This window comes from Mytilus trossulus, chromosome 5 (genome assembly GCF_036588685.1).
Source record: "Mytilus trossulus isolate FHL-02 chromosome 5, PNRI_Mtr1.1.1.hap1, whole genome shotgun sequence".
Lineage (NCBI taxonomy): Eukaryota > Metazoa > Mollusca > Bivalvia > Mytilida > Mytilidae > Mytilus > Mytilus trossulus.
In genome coordinates, this window is record NC_086377.1 from 55,210,975 (window position 1) to 55,223,565 (window position 12,591).

Consider the following 12,591-nt stretch of genomic DNA (forward strand, 5'->3'; position numbering starts at 1 on the left):
ATTTGCAGACCATTTGACTATTTCATATAAAATATATATTGTGACTTTTTTTCCGTGACTTTTTTTCTGTGACTTTTTTTCCTACATTCCGTCATTCATAGTATGTCAAGATTTATGAGTAAAAGTAATATTAATAAAGTATGAAGTTTTACATAACCACAGAGTCACTTCAATAGTATATCTAAAGAAACTGACTTACAAGCAATATTATTAAAGACTTCCGAATGTCTTGAAGTATCTAAATGATACTTGGTATTTTTGTTGCCTACAGCAACAAGGTTTGTTCTGTGAAATATCCCTGACCATAATAAAAAATGGCCTCTGTTATGAGAACCTACCTAATGTCTTTATTGTTAACTTGTTCTCGTCCTGATCATGCGTGAATTATTTGTCACTGAACTTTAAGCAACCTACAATTAAAGATTGATGAGTCGTCTTCAAGATACAGATAGCTTCTTCCTCATTTGTATCTTTGCACGTTAAGAACCCTTGCAACAACTCTTTGAGGGGTCCGTAGGTGGCCTGTTGCAAGGCCAAATTTCTGTCCCTATCCAATATACCCTCCTTTTCCGGTGGCAGTCCAAATTCTCCGACCATCATCCCAGATGGCCTCTTTTGTATTAATCTACCTATTGTATTTATTGTGAACTTGTTCTCGTCCTGAATATGCATGAAATATTTGCCACTGGACGTTAAGCAACCAACAATCAATCAATCAATCAATCCTCATTTGTAAATTTAGCCAGTCCGTATAAATTTATATTGACACCGTTTCTTTGGCCCGTAGGCGGTAATTGCTGGTAACGGTGTGTTCCCAAAAATGTGGACACACATGTATTCTATAAGCTGCTGTCAAGGAATGTGTTCTTGTACCAAAGAAGAATTGTAAATAGATTGGTGTGCAGTTTACCTTGATTGAAACAGTAAAACATTTCCTCCATGTCGGCGATTTCTCGCTACATTGAAGACCTGTTGGTGACCTTCTGCTGTTGTTTTTTTTTTATTTGGTCGGGTTGTTTGTCTCTTTGACACATTCCCCATTTCCATTCTCAATTTTATGTATATCATCTAATTGTAACTAGACATGTTGTATCAACAGGTTCATATTACAAACAAATATTTACTCACCATATCTTTGAAATTAAGCCGTATTGGGAATCAAAATCACTTATCCATTTTATTAATGAATGAACTACACATCCCTTCAACAATGATCACTCGTCCAGAAATTTAATGTTATTGAAATAACCATAACAAAAGACTTGATGTATGATAAAATTGAAACTGCTTAATAAATACAGGTAGCCGTTGTGAGAAATAAATATATACTTTATACAAATAATTATATATGGTGAATGGTAAAGGTATATTGATTGATTGTTGGTTGCTTAACGTCCAATGGCAAATATTTCATGCATATTCAGGACGAGAACAAGTTCACAAAAAATACAATAGGTAGGTTGATACAATAGAGGCCATCTGGGATGATGGTAGGGGAAATTTGGACTGCCACTGGAAAATGAGGGTATCTTGGATATGGACAGAAATTTAGCCTTGCAACAGGCCACCTACGGACCCCTCAAAAGAGTTGTTGCAAGGGTTCTTAACGTCCCCCTTCTGAAAGGACGTGACTGCGAACTTGATACATCCCGCACGGACAAACGGACGCCCCACTTCGGCAAGCGTTTTACTGCCGGTCGGGAGAAGATCAAGTGACCTTATTTCTATACCCCAGTCACACTTGGGGATGGTATAGATATATATATCGATAATGATTGCAGGTACATGTACATTTGTACAATATAAAAAAGAAGATGTGGTATGATTGCAAACGAGACAACTATCAACAAAAGACCAAAATGACACAAACATTAACAATTATAGGTCATCGTACGGCCTTCAACATTAATTGCCTAATTAAGACATACTAAGTTAATTAAATTAAATTTGTTTTATGTGTACAATATTAGAAACTATCCTAAACAGAATGGTTGATAAATAAGAAGAAAAACAAGTGAATATGTGAGCTACTGCTCACTAATGATACTAAAACAATACGATAAACAGGAAGTTGTTAAGTGATGAATCGGAACAGGTATCACACAGTATATATAAACATTGATATCAAATTGCAGAAAGCCCTGACGTGTAGTTCCTGAGAAAAAATCAACTAAAATTTGCAACTATGCTATTCTGTGTTAAAATATGTAAGTGTTCAGTAAACAGGAATTTGTTGAGTGATGCATCTGAAATTGCATCAAACGGTATAGCTCCCTCATATAAACCTCAATACCAAATTTCAGAAACCGTTGAAGTTTAGTTCCTAGAAAAATTTGATGGAAATTTCATTGGAGGGACAGACGGACTGACAGACATGCCGAGTTAAAAAAAGAAGAGGAGTATAATAATATATAAATAAATGACAATTTACAGATTTTCAGATGATTTTCAGATGGTGGTTTATGGCCAGCTCTGAGTCCATATTTTGGAGAGGGTCCATTTTTTTTTTTTTTGCCTTTTCTGTTACCAGCTGTTTTTGCTCAGCACTGGCTCCTCTCCACACCTCTGCTGCTTTTCTAAGGTATTCGCTACCAGTCATGTTACCTTAAAACAAAAGTATTCTTAATTCCTGAAAATTTATTTCTCATATCATAAATCATGCAACAAAATAAATATTATAGTTTTCGACAAAGTAAACAGCTGCTTTTAAAAAAAATTAAATGATAATTAAAATACTACTGTGTTTTATAATTGATACAAATAATGATGGACAACATAAGGTGATTGATCTTTATCGTATTTACGTAGATCCGTTTAATTTTGGCTGAATTTCCTTTATAAAGTGCATATATATATATGTGGTAAATTAAAAAAAAATGATTTAATACAGGTGTATTTTAGATAATTTTTCGGTTGACTTCATTAAATTTGGTCATTAAAATGTTCACCAATAAACTGTGACATCACTTCAAAAGGTTTTATGGTCATCGCCATTCACTGATCTACAGTTACTGAGTGTATGCTTCTCATGACAGAAAATCTTAATTTCTCCTTATCTTGACCTTTCAAAAGTAACAAAGCAGGTTTCTTGCAAGAGGCTGAAATTTCTTTCCAAAACATTAGCAGAAGCCTGTTGTTCAGTAGATGTCATTTATTGGTGTGGTTCATAGGTGTTTCTTGTTTTCAATATAGATAAGACTGTTGGTTTTCGTGTTTGAATTATTTTACATTGGACATTTTTGGGTTCTTTCTAGCTTGCTGTTCGATGTGAGCCAAGGCTCCATGTTGAAGGTCGTACACTGACCTATAGTTACTTTAAATACATTGGGACTTGGATGGAGAGTTGTCTCACTGGCACTCATACCACATCTGTTTATTTATAATGATCACCTGATTCACCACTTGTTTTAAAGGGCCTGTCTTTACCTTGACTCTATCAATTGAACAATCCAATTTCTCCGCCATTCCTTTAATTTTTGGAATGCACAGTTTACCGGTGGATCGCATACCATTTTCCCACTCCAGTGTTAAGAGTATTTTGCTCCTGGAGAGAAATCCACTCTTCTTTTCTGCTGCTCAAAGAAAATTACATTATGTCTAATGATTGATAATTTAGTCTTAGATGCATAATTTTTTTATTAGTTGTTATTAGCTTTGAACTAGCTGTCAGTAACAGCAAGTACTCTCAGATCTATACTAATAGTCTTTTTGTCGTTAGGATGTATATGCGCTGAGCCACTCTGTTTTTGTAAGATGTATTTGTATTTGTATCGATCTGATGAGTAAAGCCCTTTTCAACCGATTTTTATAGATTGTTCCTATGTTATACCACTGTCCCGGGTAAGGGAAGGGTAGGGATCCCGCTAATATGTTTAACACCGCCACATTATGTATGTATGTGCCTGTCCCAAGTCAGGAGCCTGTAATTCAGTGGTTGTTGTTTTTTGCAGTGTTATATATTTGTTTTTCATTCATTTGTTTGTACATTAATAAGGCCGTTAGTCTTCTCGTTTGAATTGTTTTACATTTGTCATTTCGTGCCTTTTATAGCGCACTATGCGGTATGGACTTTGCTCATTGTAGAAGGCCGTACGGTGACCTAATGTTGTTAATTTCTGTGTCATTATGTCTCTTGTGAAGAGTTGTCTCATTGGCAATTACACCAAATCTTCTTTTTTATATTGTACTATAATTCATCATGCGGAACTCACATACCAAAAAATAGCCCCATAATATCTAAAGACGTTTTGAAAAATACTCTGTACAATTGTTTGATGTGGAATGACAGAGTGAGGGACAAGGGTAACACTATATTTTATGGTCTGACCACTTAACGCTTTGGCCGCGAAGTTAATGTGCACAAATGTAACGTTATATGCAGCATTAATTTTATAACTTTGCAAAAGACATTGAAAACATTTTCGCGTGAACGTTCACTCCTTCACTGTGGCGTCATTTAACGTTGTTTTATAACAAAGATAAAAAAAATCAAGTAAGGACAAAAACAGTCCGGAGACAAACAAATTTGACTACATTTATCATTTATATTAAGAAAATATGTTTAATTTATGTATGGACACATATGTCCTTCCCGCAGCCAAAGGGTTAACGAAAAAAGTAGCAGAATTAATGGAGAAAAAAAATAATAATCAAAAGAATATCAAATGGTTTTCCACAGAAAGGTGGAACGAGACCAAATTACAAATACCATCAAAACTAACTCAAAATTCTAATTACAGGGGGGGGGGGGGGGGTAAGGGGTCAAATAACAGCCAAACTCAAAGGTGACTGCTATATGTTCTTTCCTTTCAGCATGAAGTGAACCAATCTCTGGAAGGTCATCATCAGATTGGTATTCTTTGTCTTGGCTATCTATGGGATAATCTCTTCGTGACAATGCATCAGCATTTTGGTTCTGGGTGCCTGGTCTATGAACAATGTTGAAAGTGTACTGCTGTAAAAACAATGACCACCTCCCAAGTCGTCCAGTAGCGTCCTTTGAGTTATTTAGCCATCGCACGGTTATACTATCAGTGTAAACTGTAAACTGATTGTTTGCTATATACGGTTTGAAAGTTTTTATAGCTTGAATTAGAGCTAACCCTTCTTTGTTTTTGATATGCCAACGTTTTTCCTGATCTCTTAAACTTCTACCTCCATATGCAATAACTTTTTCTAGTCCTTCATGATGTTTTTGACCTAATACATAACCAATTGCTGAATCTGACGCGGTCAGATTCAGCAATTGGTTGACAGGAAAAACTCTTTTTCAAAGTCAGGAAATGCAAGGATTGGTGCAGATGTCAGTTTTTGTTTTAATGTATTGAATGCATCATCTTGTTTTGTTGTCCAATCAAATTTTACATCTTTCTTTAATAGTGTTGTAAGAGAGTTTTGAATAAATTTTCTGTAATAGTTGCACATACCAAGAAAGCTACGTAATTGTTTGACTGATTTTGGAATGGGATATTCAGAAACTGCAACTGTTTTAGATTCGTCAACCTGTATGCCATGTTCAGAGATAATGTGTCCTAAATATTTTACTTGTTTTGCCGCAAAATGACATTTTGAGGGTTGTAAAGTTAACTTTGCTTGTTTTAATTTTTGAAATACCAGATTCAAATGTTCAAGATGTTCATCAAAGTTTTTGGAAAACACTAATATGTCATCTATGTATATAAGTGCAACCTTCCAATTTAGTTCTTGTAAGACTTAAGTCATTAACATTTGAATTGTTGCAGGTGCATTTGTTAAACCAAAACACAATCTTTTAAATTGGTATTGACCTTGTGGTTTCATGAATACTGTTTTGTGTTTTGACTGTTCATCAAGTGGCACCTGATGAAATCCACTAGCAAGATCAAGCGAACTGAAAATTTTAGCTCTTGAATAGCCAACTGTATCAACAACCTCTTCTATTTTAGGAATTGAGAAAGAAACTTTTTTAGTGACCTCATTCAATTTTCGAAAGTCTAAAACGAATCTGTATGTATTGTTTGGTTTTTTCACTAAGATTACACTGCTATGGTAAGGAGACATTGATTCTTCTATGATTTTTTTTGAGATTTTTGATTTGTCTCCATAACTTCTTGCATTTATGGTGAATATTGAAACCGTTTAGACCTTACTGGTGCTTCATTTGTCGTTTCAATATTGTGATAATGCAAGTCTGTTTTGCCTTATTCAGACGCATCTTTTGCGAAAACATTCCTATTTGATCCTATTAACTTTAAGTTTTTGGTGTTGTTCTTTAGTAATGTTATCGGAATCAATTGTAACATTAAGATTTAATGCCTCTTTAATTGGGTCTTGAAATTGAACATCAGATTTTGATTTGTTATCTAAGGCACAGATTGGTTTTGTGGGTGATTTCCAAACTTTTGAAATTGGTGAATTTGCCTTTATATCAATGTCTTCAATTGTTGGATTTAGCACTGTAGTAAACTTTTGCATTTTTAACTACACTGAGACAATTTGAACCTAATATTTGTCTGTTTATCAAATTATCGTGTGGCTCTAACAGCACTGTTGCATTTGTTGGGAATTTATTGATAGGAAGTTGTATATCATTCTCTGTATATGCTTTTAAAGTGAGCGTTTTGTTTGTGTTTGCTATGAAATATCTCTCTAAATTCTTTCCAGACTCCAAGGCAGCAATAGTAAAATCATTATGAAATGAAACACAACCATTTGAAAAATCAATGTTTGCCTTATGAGTAGTTAAAAAATCTTGACCAAGGATTAAGTGAAATCCAACATCTCTTAAAATATAAAAAGAAAAGGGCATAACTAATCCATTGACATCTATGTCCAAATCAATTTTCCCTTGAACATTATGTACAGTATTGCATACTCAACGAATTTCATGTAAATCTGTAGTACTTATGACTGGTAACTCTTTCTTATAAAATGCTCTTCTAAGCAATTGCTCATTAATAACAGAAATTGTAGCACCAGAGTCTACAAGAGCATTAATATAAATATTACCTAATTTAACCCTTATTTTATTACTATTTACAATGGCTGTTTCTACATTAGCCATGAAGTTGTTCTTGAACTCAAAAGACTTTGCCATTTTAATAATGTAATATTAGACTTCAGGAGGGATGAAAAATATAAGCCTTATCACTTATCAGACCTAATTATATGTTCAATAAATTAAAATTATTATTATATATAAAAGTGTCACAGGTGATTTAATAGAAGGCTGTACTCACCCTCTGCAGTTACAAAGGAATAAGTAAATAGCTTAATTCCTATACGGTTTCCTGTCCTGGAGGTCTTCTATATTATGGCACTAGTCCTTAAAGTTCAGCAAGCATATTCTTCACGAGAAACGAAGCCGGGTCCTCGAACCACTCTATGACCAGACCAGATCGCATGTCAATAAGTGGGGGAACTAGCTGACATTCTGCGACCCAGTTCCTATCATTTATTTTGTAGGGGAACTAACTCTGAATAGTGATGGTAGAGCATAGGTATCTCATTGTCTGGTTTTCTTCATATAACGCATAAGAAGTCAATAAAACACTAAGTTCAATGATGGTATATTAATTATTCTCGAATAGATAAAGCATTCATATTTACAACACAAGAAATACATGTATAAGAATATGCAACTAAGTCACCATCATGTGACAAAGCATAAAATTATCTAATCCTATAAATTACATAAGTTAATATTTCCAAGTCCCTTTCTAACAACGCATCTCCATCTGCCATAATTTCAATAATCATTTTATGTATATCATATTAACTTCGCAGGCAGGTTAATGCAGTTTATAAAAAAATAGCAATAATTTTCGGTGTTTGCATCGCAATCTAAATCTGACGTCATTTTCCCAACTATTCGACACGTGATTGGCTAGAACGTTTCGTCGACGTCAGATTTTAGCTTGTCACCAACAGCTGATCGGGCACCTTGTTATGATAGAAGTCAGTGTCTTCAGTTCGACAACAACACGTTGATATAGATGTGGGTTGCTTATATTTTGAGGTACGTTTGGTTTTAATTATTTTAGCCTTCTGCCGAGGATCTTGGATATCCATTTCATTCACGATTATGAATGTAGTTTGAAGACAAAGCTGCATGTTTACTAAAAAAATGTGGTTATTTACACGTTTCGCTGTCAACATGATGTGGTCAGTCTTTTGAAACTTCCTTTGAACTAATTTTTCACGTTTACACTATCTTACTTGCTTATAAACAATCCAATCTTTATCGACTATTGACTACAAATATAATTTCACGTCCACATTTTGCAGACTGACCAGGGATGCATTCATGCGGGTCAAATGTTTAAATTTGGGGAACCATGATCAACAATGCAACGTATTAAAGGAGTAGAATTTGTTAAAATGCCCGATCAACATGCCGGCTGAGGCCCGCCACCTTTCACCTATGCCTTAACCCCCACCCCCCACCCCCGTGCATTTTCTTTAAAGATCTGTAAGGTATATTTGTACATGAATCTTAAAACTGATCGCATTTACACATGTTAAATCATTTCTTATTCCAATTTATAATATATTGTAGAAGTAAAACAAAAATGTATTCAAAATATATGCATGCATCACTCTGTGCATCATACTTATCACTCATGCCTCAGCCTGCTTTTAATCAAACTGTGGAAGCATTCACATGAGATATTATATGTGAGAAATATTATTTATTATCATGGCCATAATTTATTAACAACTTTTCATTTATGGTTTTGAATCTGATGCTACATAAGTCATTATAGTATGTTTATTTTAAATCATCCCTTTTAGTGCACATTTGAATTTTTTGTCTTTAATAATTTGTTTTCTTATGTTTATTTTATATATAGACATAAGATTAAATTAAATATGTATTTTTAATATTGATTCACTATGATAATGTGTATTTGAAGTATTTGTGTGTTTGTGTAGATCTTTTCAAATTTTAACACACTTATTATAAAACAATTTACATCAACAGATCAATCTTAATTTTGTGTATTTTATTATACAACTTGGTGTGTATACAATTGAGTATTAATTGAAACCTTTCAGTAATTATTGTAACTTCTTTTGCAGATTGATTTACAACTGGCACCCATAATTTGACAGTTAATGCATAAAGAGTGTAGTTTCTATAACATCAAATATGAGGTCTATACACAATTAAATGTAAGTATCAATTATATTATAATGTATGATTCCTGCTAGGGTGCTTCAGTTCTATATTTTATATACCATTTTCTATATTAATCTTTATCTATTTTGCCCAGTATTCTCTATTCTTTGTATTTTAACACACCATCATTTTCTTTTATTATCAGTCTTTTCTTAATCTTTAATTTCTCAGCCTTTAGTTATTGCACTTTTGCTTAAGGGATTATTACATGATTGGTGTATCTATTCTGTAAACACCATCCAGACCCTCAGTTTAGGTGAATATAATTAAGTTATCTGGTGTATTAAGTCACACCCACCCCATATTGATTATTAAAGTCATATTGATTATTAATAACAAATTGGCAAAGCAATGTGATGAGTAAATATCAGTTATAGAAAGTTGTAATTTTAAACTTTATTGTACTTTACAGACAATTCATCAATTAAACTTTGTGTCAAGTTTACTTTTATTTCAAAAATAAGTAAGGAATATATATACAAATGTGACAATTTTGACTGAAGTTTTCTATTTGAATCATAACATGAATACCAATAACTTTTAAATGCCATTAATGCTTTACATATTTTTTTCAGTACATGCATGAAGATAACTTGGAGGCAATGGTGTCATACAAGATAGTTTTAACTATGATAGCCTAACTGAAATTTGAAAAAAGTAATCAAAGAAAAAGAGTGACCACTTCTGTCTTATGAAGATCAACATATATACAAGGAGATTGCCAGACAATGTGTAACCATGTATGAGGATAGCTTTAGACATATACATGAAAAGAAAGTGAAATCAATGTTTTTAAGATAAAATCTTGATGACATATAACAAAAATATAAGTGTTGAATATGGAAACCCCATGCCATGTCACATGTAACTTTGGAATGCAGCAGTTTTCAGTATGACACTAAAAGGAAGGATTTCATTACTGTTAAAACTGACTCTTGAACATTGAAGACAGAGAAATAAAGGTTTTACATTAGAGGAAATGACTGTGCACTTCTTTCTTGAAGGATCAACACACAAAAGGAAATGTTCATATCATTATGGATCATGTGCAGTAGTTGAGATAATTTTGGATATATATATGTTGTCTCATTGGCACTCACACCACATCTTCCTATATCTATAAAAACTGTGAACTAAGTGATAATTATAATTCAAACATCATATGTGGTACCTGCATGTACTTACTGGTATATATATATATATTATAATTCACAACATTTTACATGAATATATAGGAATATTCTTTGCATGATACATGTGAAATAAAAAAAACACAAGTAAAGGAATAAGGAATTATCTAGTACAGCATTATCATATGAAAACCAGCAGAATGATATATGTCTACATTTATTATGGATCATGGAAACCTACAAGGAAGTATATATTGTGTGCATTGTTATATCAGAATTATCAGTTTTAATTCAATGTGTCATATGCAATTCTTTTTGTTTTAATTTTGAGAAAATTTTTTGAATGAATGAAAAATTATAAGTTTCTTTTACTCTGAAACCTTTGAAATATCAATAGTCATACTTGTATATAATAGGCAGATAATACTCATACTGAACTCAAGGCTTTCACATGCATATAACTTTATTGAATAAACAAATAGTTTTATCTCAAGGAAATTTCTTTTTTTAATTTACTGTTTTGTACTGGGAAAACTGCAATGAATGAGTGGTGCATGTTCAAAAAATGAGCATAGCTCTAGAAATTATTGCTTATAGCTGATTTGTTTTAAAAAAGACCCATTCACACATGTGATGTGACAGTAACTGATCCTTATAATTCAGTGAATTAATTAAAAATGTTTTTAAATAAAAAAAAACATTGAAAAAACTTTAAAAGGGCTGAGCAGATAAATATTTCTCGTAAAACATGAGTTTCATAGAAGCCTACAAGGGGCTTCATACTACCATGCAGTTGTGCTTGTTAAAGTGTTTTCCCTATCTGGAGAATCATTTTGTTTTAGAAATATACTGTTTTGTCGTTCGTCTTCACGTTATTTCACTATGCTAAACCTTGGTAATCTAAAAGTCGTAAAGACCCTATGATATTAAAATTTAAGGAAGTAAGCAAGATAATTCTTTTGCAATCGGCACACGTATATGTATGTGTTACTGTAGTTAGAAATGAACATTTGACTACGAAAACCCTTACAAAGTATAACGTCAGAGTATCCCCCCTTTTTTCTCTTCGTATGCATGGTGATTCTTTAAAGATTCGTGAACAACTCAAGTATGAAAATGTGAAAACAACAACATTATTTTACATCTTTAATGTGTTAATCTCTAGTCAGAAACTATCAAAATGTCGATTATTTCTTTCCCGGCATTTTCACACCGAAAAGGGGAATAATCCATCTGTCATGATCAGAATCAATTCAGTGTTTAAATGTCGCCGAGTAAGAACTTGAATATTATTCATCTATAAAGATCGCATTGGCACACCCCGTTAACATTTATTGATCTCTTTAAAACTTGGCATATTTATTCTTGGAAAGCTCACGAATACGAAGATTGCTGTTTCTTGTTTTTAAAATGATTACAACATTTCTAAAATTGGCAAAATAGTTGACTTTTGGTGTGGCCACGGTTGGATTGTATATCACTTCTGTAATCTTCTATTATAAAAGGGCACATTTAAAGAATGAAACAGCTGTTACGTGAAAGTTAACATATTTGTCAACCAAATGCAACTTTATTTTTATTCATTTGTCTAGTTCTATGGGGTGCGCCAGGCTCTTGAAGTTCGACGTCCGCACGCCATCTTTGAATGGTGCCCGTTACCATGGCAACCAGGTGGGGGGTTCTGAGACACCATAAATTAAAACTTTGGATGATATTAGGGATGATATAAATAAGTTCTGAGTATGGAAGTTTCTAGACAAAAAATAAAAATAATTTCAAATTTCATTGATTTTTATATGAATAAATAGCCGATTTACTCCCGAACAGCATTAACCTACCTGCGTTGACCAATCAAAATACATAACTCCTGAAAAGGTGAGGGTAATTATTTTAATCCTTAGTATTCAACTTATGGTCCCTTAGATACATGTTTATCAATTCAAATATATAGTTAAAGTATAAAATTATGTAACTAAACTATAACACTTCTATTGTATATTATCTTAAATAGGAAATAGCTTATTACAGTCTTATTGTAATATTTTGAAGGTGCTAATAGCTTTACCTCAAGTTTAACTTAATCCCTAATCCAGAATTAAGAAAGACAGTCTAATTATGTTTTCTTTGAAACGTGAAATATTTGCATTAAGCCTTTACTTAGTTTTGACATGTGGACATTCTAATACTTTAATTTATCCTTAAAGAAATAAAGAAAATATAGATTTATTTATACAAATATTTTAACGCTTGACCGTTGTCCGAACTTTCAAGATGCTCTTTATAACTTTACTAGACATATAT

General features: G+C 32.8%; 1 long non-coding RNA gene across 1 annotated transcript; it reads left to right on the forward strand.

Moving 5' to 3' along the window:
• The first annotated feature begins 7,806 nt into the window (after nt 1–7,806).
• On the forward strand, nt 7,807–10,206 carry LOC134718927 (uncharacterized). Its single transcript, XR_010107477.1, has 3 exons — nt 7,807–7,996; nt 9,061–9,153; nt 9,736–10,206. It is a non-coding gene; the product is annotated as an uncharacterized LOC134718927 (long non-coding RNA).
• The last annotated feature ends 2,385 nt before the right edge of the window (nt 10,207–12,591 follow it).